The 15,727-nt window shown below is 39.7% G+C and overlaps 1 protein-coding gene across 22 annotated transcripts in view; it reads left to right on the forward strand.

The window, feature by feature from the left end:
* The window catches only part of KIAA1217 (KIAA1217 ortholog), a 325,153-nt gene that overhangs the window by 119,186 nt on the left and 190,240 nt on the right, over positions 1-15,727 (forward strand). The window lies entirely within an intron of this gene.

The raw sequence follows: 15,727 nt of genomic DNA on the forward strand, positions 1-15,727 counted from the left end.
TGCCATGAACGTGAGTGGCGAAGGTGGAAGGGGGTGACCTACAGGCAGTGTCAGTGTGGAGATGCAGTCTGCTCATTGCCAGGTGGGAGGAGTCTGATGGTGAAAACAACCAGGTGAAAAGTGGAAGGCAGTGCAGAGGATAATGTGTCTGTTAGGAAACTCATTAGAAGCTGGATTCTGCCTGAGTCATAATTTGTGGCAGAATCTACATCTTGTTTTCACCATGCTGATGCATGGTTTAAAATACTTGAGGTTTCCAAGCAGTCAGGATGTTGTAAAGGATTCTGAAATTTTTAAAATGAAAACTGATCTACATTGACAACATTAATGGGGAAACTGAATGAAGGTCTTATAATACTGTGATGAAGATAGTAAAATACTGTATAAAATCTCTTCTAAATGATTGCTAAGTTACTCCTACAAAATATGCTACAAATATCTTTTTAGTCATAAATGATTTTCTAAAGAGTATATTCAATAATACTAAGGTCTATTCTAAATACTTGAGCTTTGATTCTGTAAATCATGATAAAAATTAAATGTTCAAATTTTCCAAGGCTTGATAGACTTATGTCTGAGCCCTGGGCTTTTCTGTTCCACTTTCTCAGTTCACTGTGACTGGGTTTAAAATAGATTGAAGTAAAGAAAGCAAACACTCCCACCATTTGTTATATTAAGTGTCAGCACAGGCAAACCTAGAGGAATCAGCAGTGTGTTTTTAAGCCCCCTGGGAGCCTGATAGCTATGGGAAGGGGAGCAAGATACTAATATATATTTGTCAGAAGGGGAGTTCTATGAAACTGTCACAGCTCTTCACAGTGTTCAAAAGAACAAAATATCCCAGATAGCCAAAGAAAACTTTGTTCATTAGGTGGTGCAATTAATTGGATCCTACCTGCACTGGTACTAAACATTCTTATAAGCGTCATTAATTTTCAGGCAGTTTAACTAAGCCAAAGTGTTGTGGTGTTCAGTAGTCCCATTACATGTCACAGTTAATATTCACATAAAACTGGATTTCAGTTTTTGATGTGTTGATGTTTCTTGGTGTGTCTTGTGACAACCATCTGCAAAGAAATGAAGAGCAGTGAGTTGCACCACCAATTTAAGTGATTCCTCCAGTATTCACTTTCCAGACAAAATTTTTGCAGGCAGCTCAGAGTCTGTAGCCATAGATTTGTAGTGAACAAGGACTATGGTTTCTCCTAGCCTTAACAAAATTCTTCTGCATCAGGAATATTGCAACTATTCATCTGGTTGTTTGTTTTTTTTTTTCTTTCTTTTGCCTTCATCTATCTATAAGACTTGGGGCATCTCTCTTTTGCCTTTAGCAGGCAGTCTGAGCAACCAATTGGGTGTGTGTAATTATTGTTTCTGTCCTGTCATGAGCTTAGGAACTGGGGACAGCCTTTCCCTACCCCCAGCTTCACACATCTATTGTGCCAGCCAAGGAATGCCAAGGCTCATTTCTGTATCACATCCCTTGAGTAGCAAGCGAGTGATATGCAGACTGAGTTTGGCATGCCACAGCTTCATCTGGGCAATTGATGTACTGCAACCACAAGCTGTGATGAGGGCGCTGATGCTTTATTGGATGTGGCTGTCTAGCAGGTGTGTACGTAATGATAGTAAACAACATTGATCAACAACCTGTCGGCATGTTCAAAGCATTACAGTAATGTAATGCATTCTGGCTTAGGGGGTATTTACTCCCTCTAACATTAGTTTTTAAAATTGCAGCTTGGTTAATCTAACAGAATGGCAGTATATTACAAAAGGTCTCCTCTTACTATGGTAATGTGAGTGTTGCCTTTAAGAGGTTCTGTTATCTCTTTCATCCTTTTGCCAATATGTTTGACTCCAAAGAAAACCTTTTTTTAACTGTTTCTGTAGTTTGTAAAGAAATGTGTCCAGTTATTAAAGCCAGACATGCCATTTGTTAAAGGAATTGCATCCTGTGAGGCATCCTGCAGAATGTTCCTTTCATCTTTTAAAAACTGCTTCAGTTAAATAACACAGGTCTTCTGTCTCTCAGACTGCACTGATGAATGCTGCAATACTGACCTGAAAATAAATGGTTGCTTGGAAGGAGCGTGTTCCTCCCTGCTGCACCAAAGTTTTGATATGTTCTGTATGGTGCAAAATGCCTTATAGATTTTGTATCCAGACAAGTCAGCATGATGCATCTGAAGACAACACTTACAGTTTCTTCAAAGTCTTCTCATTATAAATCTCTACTCCCTGGGAAACCATTTTGGAGGTCAATTTCCTGCCCCTTCTCATCTGATTATAGCCAAGTAGCAAAACAAAGTTGTAACTCATTAACTGAAATTCCACTTTTATGTAATGTCTGTGCAACATCACCGCAGACATAAGACTTTATACTCAGAGCAACTTGAGAACACAGCTTTGCTTTGAAAGGTGATGGGCAGCTTTAATTATAAGCAAAACTGCAATTAGACTTCAAGGAGAGAGTTGGGTAAGCCACATAAATGTATTGGCTCTCTGCTGTATATCTTGTGGGCTCTCTGTGGCACCTTCATCCTAACATCAAATGGCATCCCTGGGGCCAGCAATGAGACCAATGCGTCTTCTGTCAGAGCTGCTAGTTGGCTTGGAGCAGAGTGCTAGAGCTTCCTTGTTTTGTCTGTCTCCCTCAAAGCTCAAATGAAAGAAGAATTATTGTGGTGGGTCTTAGTATGTACATAGAGAAAGCTGCCATAAAGCTTGGAAGTGAGGTGTGCGGGTGTCTCAAAGAAAAGCTGGTGAGAAGGGATGTTTTCATTAAAGGGGATGCTGTGAAACTACACAAGTGGTGGTACTGCTGTGGGCACTCTCACCAGTTCTATGTGCTCTGTTTCACAGGCAGCACTAAAACTCCTAGGAACTAAACCAATATTAAATATTGTCTGTAAGTTTAAATTTAGAAGAATATGGGGGGAGGGGGAGGGGGGAAGATATCTAAAGCAGTTAGAATCCTTTTGGCAAGGTCAGTAGAATAGTGAACCTTATTGTGCATGCAAGGTGAGTAGTTTGTGAAGTGTTCAGTCCACCCAGGCAGTGGGTGCTGTTTTCTTGCTGACTTCAGTGTGTTTTGGTTTTGTGCTGTTCTGTATTTATGATCATGTTGGTATACTGTGGAATTTGTTAACAAATTTGAATAGAGTTGAGATTAGGATGAAGGCATTGCTGTTGGCCCTGACTGATGCAAGAATTATTATTTTTAGTATAGTTGATCAAAATGGCTTCGAAATCTGAAAAGAGTTGTACATTGAACAATAAATAGGAGAAAATGTTACAATGACAAAAAAAGGTGAAAGAATACCTAGAATCAAGTGTAGTTAAGGTAGTACAATAACAGAGTGGGTGACAGCAGGACAAGGGGAAATGGTTGAAGTCGAAGGTGGGAAGATTTAGGTTGCATGTCAGGGGGAAGTTCTTTACTGTGAGAGTGGTCAGTGGAAGTGTGGCTGGCACAGGCTGCCCAGGGAGGCTGTGGATGCCCCATCCCTTGAGGTGTCCAGTGTTGGGCTGGATGGGGCCCTGGGCAGTCTGGTCTAGTATTAAATGCGGAGGTTGGTAGCCCTGACTGTGGCAGGGGTTTGGAAATTCATGATCCTTGAGGTCCCTTCCAACCCAAATAGTTCTGTGATTCTGTGATAATTTCTCTCTTAGCCCCAGTATTGAGGTATCTAGAGGGTGGATAACATCCCTTTGAACCTTTGACTGAAGATATCATTAATGCCAGCTTTACACAGTAGCACCTGTACTTTTAAGTCCAAATTAATTACTAACTGTCTGCAGTTTCTCAAACATGAGAGATGTGATGGAGTATTTTGCTGGAATAATTATGCAGGGTTATTGAAGAGAATTGCTAAATAGGTAAGGAGGGGAAATCTAAGATATGTAAGGTGGTTATCTAATAGAAATTAAAGGACGTGTTGAGTTTAGACTGTGACCATAGTGGATCACTTGCAGAGGACAGATGGGAACACCAGTGGAGATCCAGAGAGCAAAACATTTGCTGATTGCAAAGGTGTGAGATACTTGAATCTGAAAAGAAGCCAGGGAGGAATGGAAGAAATCCTGTTTTGACTGATGGATGACTGTGATTCCTGTTGGAGCAGAGCAAGAGTGACTGTATAAAGATGGAGAAATGGTGGCATGGTTCAGCCTATAGAGAAAGAACATGAAGACAGGAGAAGGTTGTGAAATGAACTGTGCAATGAAGTGCTATTTCATCATAATAAGACTGTAACAAAACAAAGTTATTGTCAGTGGGTAGACAATATGCAGCTCCCTCATTTTATCAGATTGATGAGAACAGTTTTAAACTGAAGAAATGGGTTACTGGAGAAAGTGTAAAAAGAAACCCACGTGATCCCCATACAAGCCTTGAAGGCACAGGGAAATTAAAATTGGATAAATGAGACTGCAGAAGTGGATAAAGGAACAATATTATTAGGTAGTAGCTGGCAAGAAAAAAGAACCAGAAGACCCAATATTGATAAAAACTGTGAAGTGGAGATTCAGTTAGCAAATGGATCCTTCATTATCTGGCTGAGAGTTTGGGTCATATAAATATAAATCATGCATTGATGCATCATCATAATGATCATAGCAAGTGCATGGAAATCTGACTGCTGCCAGTGCTAAGGGGAAAAGAGGTGTTGTCCAAAAAAATGGCAGTGTCCAGGAGTGATTGTATTGGTGAATGGATTTGGTTAGATGCTTGTGTGCATTACTGGTATAAAGCTTTGAGTAAGGGAAGATGGGACAAAGTGGGTAACAGAAAATGTCTTGGCATCAAAGTCACTTGGAATAAAAACCAAGATGTAGTCCAGTGTGTTTCAGTCAGAAACCATCATAGGTCTGTAAAGTATGTGTGTTTCCAAAGACAAATATTTGAGAAATTGCAAAATGTAGGTAATTAATTAAGTATAAAAATACAGGGGCTATTATTTAGTAGCATGGATGTCGTCTGCAGTCAAAGGTTCAAACAATTGCTTGAGTTCATAGACAACTAATATACATTGTAAAAAATAATAATGATCCCTATAAATAATCATAAACAAGGAGTCTTCAAGTAATGGAAAGGGGATTGTCCAAGATAAAGAAATATATCTTAAATATTAGGGAAAGAAATGGAAATTAGCTACAAATTTTAAAGAGATCACCTAATAATACAAAATTTTAAAAATAAACCTTATAAAAATTGTAAAAGAATGGAAGCACAGCCAGTGTATAAGAGGGGAAAAAATGGCATTAACTGTTAGATGAATAGGTTTTGGGTGCAGTAGGCAGCATTCCTCATAAACTAATGGAGATATTAAGCCTGGGATACAGGGCAGCTAACTGGAATGATCATGAAAATGGAAATTCTCACCTCCAGGGGGAGGCAAAACTTAAATTATGTAATTGTTTAAATCAGAGGAGACCATATTATCTACATCCAAAACCTGCAAAATATAGCTGCAATTCCAACAGCAAATACTTTTAATAGATATATCACAGCAGGAGTTGGTACTACCTGGGGGAATAAATTAAAGATAGTTCTTAAATCAGAAAAAAATGACTCAGTTAAAGAGCATTATTATTATCTCAACAGTAGAAAGCCCTTTACTACATAGTTTTAAGGAGGTTATAACCAATAAACACAAAACATGACATAATGATAAATTAGTTAAAATGCAATTTAGGATCATCACAAATAGGTCGTGCCTGACTATGGTGATATAGTTAACTGAACAGGTAGATAATCCTCTAACTCTAAGGAATATCATGTATCAAATCCATACGGACTTCAGCAAAATACTGTTTGTGACATCTGCTGTGTAGAAAATAATTTGTTACAATGGGCATTAAGAATGAGTCGTAGGAGAGGAAAGAGAATCAAAAAGATATCTAGAAGAAAAAAAATGATGCTAGAGATTGGAGGTCACCAAAGGAGTTCCCAGTGACTGACTGCAGGATTAGTAAAAATGATGTTTTCGTTAGTTATCTTAGCACACAAAACAGAAGTGTTGTGAAAAAAAAAAAAAAGAAGAAAGAAGAAAGAAAAAGATGAGTCAAGTTACCAGAAGTATTATGCTGGAAGTTGGAGCTTCCTGTAGAAGAAATGGTATGAGCAGTTAAGGTGGAATAAAAGGAGATTAAAAAGTGGGATGAAAGGCTGCTGTGGGAAGTGCAGGGCCATGCATTTGGCAGCTTGTGCCAGATTATGTGGAAAGAAACCAGTGTGATAATCAGAGAATGACTGATACATCACAGTGATACGTATGTGGAAAACAGAAGAACTTCATTGTATCATAAATCTTTTAAAGTATCACATGTTTGCAATGCAAGGAAGCCTTAATGCTGTTTTGACTAATGTGTGGGTAAAGCAGAATTTAGAGAACTCCGTGTCATTGTGGCCACGTGCACTTAAGAAAAATAAATTCAAGTTGGAATAGCTGCAAAGGTAGGTTTCCAGGTGACCTGGGGGATGGAGAGACTGATGGGGAGAGATGAAAATTCCTGTATTGCGTGACTGTAAAAATGAGAATTGATAGAAAATACGATTGCTGTCTTGTACACAGAAGGAAAGGATTCTTGTAAAAAAGATGGTAGTAACACAGAAGGGAATAGTTGTAAACTTGTGTGGAGAATCTGTGAGCTGGAAACTTGGGCTGCTGAATATGGAGCGTAGTGGAATGACACCTGACTGATGTTTAGACAAATAGCTGATCAATGAAAATTATATATGATGTAGTGCCTCCAAGAAATGGATTTGGAAAAAATATATAATTTTAAAAATCCAGTAAATAGAGAAATTGGGAGGATGAGAACAAACAATTATTTAAAACTAACACTGATAAAAGTGGAGTGGTGATAGTCTCAAATTCATGTGCTTTGGCTTCTGAAGGGCAGAAGAAACTGTACAGATCTCATTGGTAAAAAAAGTTGCACATCACAATCATTTTGAACAGATTTTTGCTTGTTTGGGGACACATATCTTAATTTGGCACATTTTATTATGTGGCCGGTTTCATTTAAGCAAAACCTTCTTTTTATTTTTAAATACATATTTTTCATTCTGAACATTTTTTTTCTGTTTTGGGAGAAGTCATTTTCACTCTGTACATCTGAAAAAAGCCAAACTATACAGCAGCTGGCATCATGCTAAATTTTTCAAATAAAACCCTGATATGTGCCCAATGTGACTGTATTTTGCTGTATGTTTATAACAGTAATTATTTTTGATGTTAGCTTTCTGCAGTAAAATACAATTTCTTGCAACTTATGGGATGCATAAACTTTATGGCTCTCATATTAGCATAGAGAAGAAAATCTCTCAGCAAAAGAGTAGCTGGAGTCTTGTATTAATATTTCTATGATTCGTATGAGTAGCTGAGCTGATTATTTTTATAGCGTGATTAAAAAAATAGAATGGTATAAATGGGCTCAGTGCAGTGCTATGTAATGTAATCCTCCTCACGGCAGCAAATAAGAATGAAAGGTTTCTGCTGGAAGTGGCATTTGGTCTGGCTCAGTAATGCAGTCTTTCCTTCAATGCGCATAAAAATATGGGCAGCCTGAGGCTATGTTTTGTATAATGTCACTTCAGTTATTCAGTTTTTTGGGGCTTCCTTTTTCAGCAGTAAGGAATTAAGTCCCATTGAGATGGAAGAGATCCATATCTGAAATAGCGTAGATTGTTTGTTGATTCTGTGAAATGTGTAAGTCATAACTGTGGGAGCAAAAACAAATCTTTAACTTTGATAGCATGCTGTGCACTTTCTCCTTCTGCCAAAACATTTGTCCTTGGTGATGATACGTGGTGGAAGCCTTTTGAGGGTAAAGATAAAGATAAAGTTTTCCTGGGACTAGAGTACTGAGTTATGTGTTTTGCTCTTTTTTAATGCACTTAATTTCATGTAAATGATGATAATTTGCCCACACTTAGCAGGTTTGGCTGGTTGCTTGCGCACAAGTTTGGATCACATGATTTCCAGAAGTCCCCTCCAGCCTCAGTGAGTCCGTGACTGTGATTCTGTGAAATGAATCCTGGGAAAACATGAGGCTGTTGCTGTTACCCACAGACTTGTTTAGAAATGAGAGTATTACCACAAAATGGGGTGATTCCTGCTGCAGTATTGCCTTTGTCACTGCTAATGTGGGGACACGGGCCAGGTGTGAGCTCCTTGCTTCAGTATGCTGCTTCCATCTTCTTCCATTTTCTCTGCAAATAGGGAGTCCTGTTTTACATGTAGTTACCTTTTGGATTTTGGTCGTATCCATTCAATTGCATTTCTTTTGACTCACTTATTATAGTGCAGCCATAATGTGAATCTGGTGGCTAAGAGGGGCTGTAACAAGGATTAGGATTTTGCCATGCCTGCTGGGTTGGCTCTACTGTGCCAAACTGGACATCATTACATGGGTGAAAAATGACCTGCTTGCAAAGTATGTGATCTGGGAAGGTGCACTGTCTGATCTAACCTTGTCCTTGACTCACACTGTTCTCACTCTTTATGCAAGGTCTGCGGCAAGTGTGGGCATGGGGGAGGATTTTCAGTTGACGGCAGTGATGATTCACCACTGGAAACCACTGTAGGCAGGAGACCGAGTCCTTCCAGCAGCTAGAAGTTATAAACTAGTTAAGAAATTTAGGCATGATGTTAAACTATTTGCAACTCTTCAATTTCTCATGGAATCTTTTCCCAGAATATTTTTTTATTCTGAATATTTAACGGTGTCTGCATTGCATAGCCACATATGTTGGTGTTTTTCTGTTATTTGCTGCTTAGACAGAACTGGGGCATGCAGAGGATCTTGGAGGAGGTCTAAGATAGCTATCATCTGAGATTTCTACCCTCAATTTGCAGACCATGCTGCGAGATGAAATCTGAATATTCATTTGAAGTTTTGGGGGTTGCTCATTCAAACTATTTGAAATTCAACAGTCATTATCAAAGCTTAAATCTTCTCTTTGGCTCAGTTACTGAGAGAGATTGCAAATACATACTTGGGAGAGTAGTCAGTATGGGGAGATGTGCTACATAGCTCCATCTTCAAAAGGGAGACAGTTCCAGTATCATGTTCTACTTTTTTTGTTTGTTTGTTTCAAAAAGCTCCTTAAAGCAATGGGGAAAAGACATCTGTAAATCTGTATTTCCTTTCTGCAGTTTATAAACGAGGTACTGTCTCAGCGAAGTCTGATAGCTAGCTTTGCTGTTTGCTTGTTTATTTGAGCAGTGTACTTTTCTTCAGGTAATACACTCATTGGTGTAAACAGAGTAGGTTCCTGTCTTTTATATGTGGATTTATGGCTTTCCTGTTTTGCCTTTTTCCTATATAAGAATCACAGTCACAGCCCTTGAGCAACCAAGCCTCAAGAGTAGCATTTCATATTAGTGGAGTATCCAGAACAGCATCACCTTCTGGAAATAGGTTTGTGCAATAAAATTTGTGTGTACACAAGTCACAGACTGCCAAAGTTCATCTTTTTTTCAGAATTAAAAGGTCTTATTTCTATTCAATGTTGTTATGCCTTCCTCTCCCTTAGCTTTGTTTCATCTTACTCTCTTACCATGCTGCTGTTATCCCTCGGCTTTCTCACTTCTTGTTCTCCCCAGCATAAAAGGTTTTTATATCCCCTTTCTGCAGTGTTGTTTCCTGCTTCAGTTTTCACCATTTCTTCCTTTTGCTATATATGCTTTTCTTTTTACCATTATTGTCTATCTGAGATTCCTCTGTGGTATTGGCCACTCTTAGCAGATGACTGCATACACCCAGAATGAGCAGACATCATGTTGAAAAGTTAAAACTTCATGATGGCTAAATCAGTAGCTGTGAAAGTAATGCTGCTGGGTTCAGTGCTGTGGAGGTCTGTAGACCCTACCTTCATTAAGATAATGGAGAGGAGAGGCTGTGCTCATTGTTCCCTGCCACAGCATAATATGAGGTTGGTTGCCCTTGAGAGCTTTCCAAATGGCTGTCTCTATTTTGTTTGTGGCCCTGATCATAAGTCAGAAGAGCAGGTGGGTGAGACAGGAGACTGATGGTCGGGAAGAAGCTTTTGAAGAAATGTGAAAGGAGGAGATTTATCTGATTCATTCAGAGGAAAATACCGATTCTAACATGTTGTGGGGTACAAAATGTGATGGTGGAACAAGCTGCTTTAGTACAGAAATATAGAGCCCTTCTGGGGAGTGTTTCCATTGCACTGCCCCAAACACTCAAAGGTGGATGAGGATTCCCTCGGGGCTGTATAAGTGCATTTGAAAGACAAGTCTTTCAGAAATTGAAAGGAAAGTAGCACAGGCAACATTTAAAAAGAAGTCAAAATGATTGCTAGATATCTATTTCTTTTTGAATGACCAGGCTAGTATTGTAAAGAATAGAGGGCAAAAAAGTATCCCCCCTCTAAAACAGGACAGTGCCTCTAGGAAGCTTTTCTATCATCATCCTCATAATTTTTAAGGAATTGCTTTGTTTATTTTCTGAGAATTTATCTGTGTCAGTATGACAGAATATGTTACACTGATGGTTAGAACAATTCCTGTGCTGGGCTGTGTGCGGCTCCCATTCCGCTCTGAAGGTAAATGTGTGCCAGCACAGCCAGTGCCCCATCTGTTTGGAAAGTGATACATGTAGGTTCCAGAAGCAGAAACATATTTGTGATGAGGAGGGAAAAAAAGTAACAAAAAAGCATTAATCCTTTCACGAATTAATTTTCCAGGCCATGCTTTTGCAAGGTACTGCAAGCGCAACCTGAAGCTGCGTGTCTCAGATAAGGGCAGAGGGCAGGGATAGAGGTCTGTGGACAGGAAAGAAGAGGAACCAGCAGCTACACAAACTCGAGGTGCAGCACATAGATTTATGTGAACAGAAAAGCAAAGGAGTTCTAAATGTGAGCAGAGAGGAATGTTGTAAGGGAGCTGAGCAGTGCGTAGGGCTGGGAATGGCCATGCAGTGTAGAGTGGCCTGAGCACATCCCTCCCTTGCACAGTTCCTGCTCTGTGCTTGCAGACAGACATCTTGGTAAGTCCATTCCTCACCCCACTGAGTTTGTGCCTCCATGGGGGGGGCAGCAGCAAGGAATCCTCCATGTGTTTTCCTTTAACGTGCACAACTTCAGTGCCTGTTTCAGTTTGCTTCAGAAGTCCTCACATTACCGTAACACAATGAGAGCAAGGCGGTGCTGGTTGTCTCTGAGAATACTAAGAAGAAAGTCACAATGTGATTTATCCACATATGCATTTTTAATAAAGGCTATTTTTTTAAGCCAAAATAGGGTATGCTGAGATATGTAACACAAAAAAAGGTCAAACCCCTACAGAAAAAAAAAGAACAATCAAAAACTCCAGCAAAATAACCCTTGGGTACTTTATATTTGCTTACTAAAGGAAACTCTGGATTTTATTAGGAAAATCGCAAATTCTAAGTTTAGGGGGAAAAAAAAGAAATCTAGAGTTACAAAGTTTGAACTGTGGGTATATCATCATCGTGCATCGCTTAAAACCCAGGAAGCAAATGAGGAGTCCAAAATCTCTTTTGGATTTCACTGAGGATGGAGTGAGGGGGAGTTAGGAGATCTTTTAACTTAAACCAAGAACTTCTCAGTTATTTGCTATCAAGAACCCATAGAATGTTTTCAAGAACTTCTACTCTGCCTCCTGCTCACATCTCCCGTGCAGGGTATGGATTTGTAATAAAAGCACTGAGAAAACTGGCAGAATGAGGTGTTGGCACAGGCTGCCCGGGGAAGTATTCAGAAAACACGTGAATGTGACACTAAGTGACATGGTCTGATGGGAATGGCGGAGGTGGGTTGATATGTAGGCTAGATGATCTTAGTGGTCTTTTCCAACCTTAACGATTTGATGGTTCTATGATAGGGCAGCTAGTGGGCTCAGTGGTGGCACAAGGGGATGCAAGGATGGCAGAGGTGAAGAGCTCTGGTCCCAAGTCTATTGTCCTCAGCAAAGAATCAGCTCCAGCAGGGCCCTGCTCCCTCTCTGAAGGCCATTTCATGTCATTATAAGACGCACTTATCCTTCAAGAATATCTTCTCCTCCAACTGATCTTTCATGTTGCAGTTTTCATAGTGTGATCATCTCTGTCACCGATGGAATATTTTACAAAATATTCTGTCTATAATATAAGAAATATGCTAAACTTTGCCATTATGCCACATTTGAAAGGTAGAAATGAAGATACATGTTGAAAGGCAGAGTTATTGCCTCTGTGAGGTTTATAGAACACTGTCAAAGTGATTTAACCCTAAAGCTTCTTGAGAGTAGCTTGTTTACTATGGAGAAAATGCTGCAATAGAATTAAAGCTTAATGAAATAGGTAACACAATGATTTTTTTTTGTAGCTATTGCTGACTATTTTCTTTTCCCAAGCTCCGTATTAAACAGTTTAGCTTAGATCTGCGGTATAAACTGTTGCAAAAGTATATGAGTGTTAAATCCCTCTTTTGTTTTGAGGGAGGCAAAGTTGGTTATTAGCTGCATGATCAGAGTACAGACGCTGAGTCTGAATTCTGTTCCTTCCTTAATTAACAATCGCTCTTACAGATACTTGACAGTGGTTCATAGTGGCAATAATCCCTTTTGAAAATAGTTGTTATTCTAATTCATAAGTACCTTGCCATGGTACTAACCCCACTTTCACCTCTAATCGTTAAGAGAATAATCCGGCTGGTAGCTGGTGTGATGGTTAGTAATTTCCTACTGGATGATTACCAATAATGCAAGTAAGAAAATAAAACTTTAAACAAGAATTTGCCTTACCTTTGGTTAAAAGAAAGGTGTAGGCATTGTAAAATGCTATAACTCTCATTGTTCAGAATTAAAATTCATTGCTTACTGAGAGTGCTGACTTAAAAATTCTTGCATGTCTTTTGTTGATCTTGCATGCTGATGCACACGACCTGCTAATGCGATGCTTAGCTCTCCATACAGAGCCATTCATCCATGCTATATGTGAATGAAGCTTCCTGGTTTGTACATGTGCTGTGTCACATTCCTCTGGTTTTCTAACAAAGCTTTTAATTGGTATGCTGTGACTAATGAGCATGAAGTCCCAGAGGAAATGGAGCAGAATTTTCCATTATCCACCAAGATGAGCTTCAAGCACATAGATTATCAGGGCTTGAACTCCAGGATAAACCGGGGTCAAAGGCTCCGAGTATGAGGGCGCCTCATAGCTGAAGATCTCGTTTTCATAACATCAAATTAATAGTTTCTCAGCAAAACTGAGATGCCACTGTACAAGCTGTAACTCGCATTTTGCTTGGACGTCAGATCAAATCCTCGACCCTTCCCCATTAAAGTTCCCATAAAACTTGAGTGCTGACATCCTGCCTGGGCTTTGGTTTGTGTAATGATGTGTTGTGTATTTGTGTGGGATAAATCTCTCTTCAGCTTCAAGTGAAGAATGTGCTCTTCATTCTTCTTCTGAAAAACTGTATTACAGTGTTGCTGACAGATTTGCTGTCATATGGTGCATGAGACAGACTTGGGAGGGTTCTGGACCACTTTGCTATTAAAAGTAGATTAAATTGGACGTAGTGGAACCAGTATACCTGTAGGCTACATCTGGTGACTGGAGCACGTAATTATCTTCTGTGCCTTGCATTCAGCACTCCTAAGTGTCCCCAGCAGGGGCAATATTAAAGAAAATTTAGATTAACTTAAAAGCAGAAACACTACTGGAGTTGGTGGAGAAAATTATGGTTACCTTTCCAGTAAAGTACATGGAATAATATTTTCACTGATTGACTACTCTAGGATTTAACCCAATTTAAAATTAATACTTTCCTCCTTTCTAGTAGCCTCTCAGTGTGAGTTCTGTTTTACAGCAAAGCCAACAATTCAGATACAGAAAAAAAAAAAAAAAAAAAAAAAGACTAGTTTTTTGTTTAATTAAAAAAGCAATAAAAATCAGTTTGCTGATCTGTAACAGGTTGGTGTGTAGCTGCACAGGGGTTTGAGTGTATGGGGACTGAGAGTAAATGACTGAAGGACAAAGAGATGTCTTCTTGCACTCACCTTTCTCCCTGCATGCTTGTTTATGAAACCACAATGCTTTACTCAGAGGTAAGGCCCTGGCACAGCTGCCCAGAGAAGCTGTGGTGCCCCATCCCTGAAGGCACTCAGAGCAACGTTGGATGGGGCCCTGAGCAGCCTGAGCTGGTGGGGGCAGCCCTGCCCAAGGCATGGGGTTGGTGCTCTATGATCTTTAAGGTCCCTTCTAATCTAAGCCATTCTATGATCCATGATCTAATAACAATAACTTCATGAAACTATGGCTTATGCCTTCGGAGATACAAGGCCAGAATTAAAAATAATATTTTTTCTTCCATGTTCATGCTTCTACATTACAGAATAGCCCTGTGGGTCTGGAGGGGATAGGCTGGGCAGGGCTGGTCTGTCCTTCATATGCAGGTGCTTCATTACCTTGTCTCACGTATCAGATGCTCTTTATTGCTTACATCTGGGAAGGTGCTTACCTTTTGGTGGACTTCTATAACTCCTTTCCGTTCTCATGCCCAAATCCAGGGAGGAAGGTGCAGCCAGCCTGCACTGCTACCTCTTGTGCACTACTCAAGGAATTCTGTGCAATTTCTGTTAGAGTAAAGGATGTGGTGTTCCAGCAGCATCTTGCCCAGTTGTTTGACAGAACAGTTCCCTTCATACATTAAAGAAAAAGAAAGGAAATGTTGTATAAGCACTGTATTAATAGAATGTTAATGTTGTATTATTAGATTCAAAGGTTAGCAAATGCAAATACCAAGAGTGATAAGTGCATTGTGTATTCCAGTTGTGATATATTGCCTTTTGTTATCCTGTGAGGCTGGGCTTTGTGGTGTGTCTGTAATCAGGAGTTCTGTGTGCGCTTTGGGTAGCTGTAAATAATTGCCTGTCCTTTTCTTTCTGTTCCACATACCAAGGGGACAACCAAACCTCACCAGTGCACAGTGCCTATTATTGCTTTAATGCCTGATGGGAAGGGAAAGGGGACTGAAAGGTTTGTAATTAATTTTCCAAGCAAGTAAAGAGAGCACAGCTGATATACTTTGGCTTTGTACGGAGTTCATCGACCTGCTCATCCGGGCCACTGTTACCTGAAGCACATAAACAACAGGAAATGCTGTGAAGGTCAGTCCTGCCTTTTGTCTCAATTTGACAGGCTGAAACTCAGAGCAGAACATGACTGCCCACTAAACATTACCACCCTGCAGGCTGTGTTCTGTAACTCAAGCAACCACACGCACTGGAAAGCTGTTTGGTCCATCAGTCCTTGCCTTAGGCAAAAACTTAGAATTCCTGCTGTGCAAAGATTGTTCGCCCTTTTCCATTTGGTGGAAATGGTTATGGCGTGCCTCTTTCTCCATATAGGGAAATGTTTGGGAATATCTTTGTCCCACCCCCACTCCGTGTGCTGTCGTAACTACGGAAACCACTTGTCAACTTCATTTTCATGAAGATTAGAGGGAAGAGATGGAAAGTATTGTTTGGGACTCAAGGCACTGGACTATTAAGTGCTATATTTATCTGCTTTGCAGCATTAGGATAATGGTGTTAACTTTCTTAATGCTTTGACAGAGATTAATGTCCTAGTGAAATATAAGGAACTACTTAATGTGGAGCCTCGCTAAGCAAGAGTAAAATCCAAACTTTTTAAAAGAGGGGGAATACTTATATAAATCTTTGTGAAATGAGATGCCATCTAC

Source organism: Coturnix japonica, chromosome 2 (genome assembly GCF_054131305.1).
Source record: "Coturnix japonica strain WE chromosome 2, WE-NBRP24, whole genome shotgun sequence".
Taxonomy (NCBI): domain Eukaryota; kingdom Metazoa; phylum Chordata; class Aves; order Galliformes; family Phasianidae; genus Coturnix; species Coturnix japonica.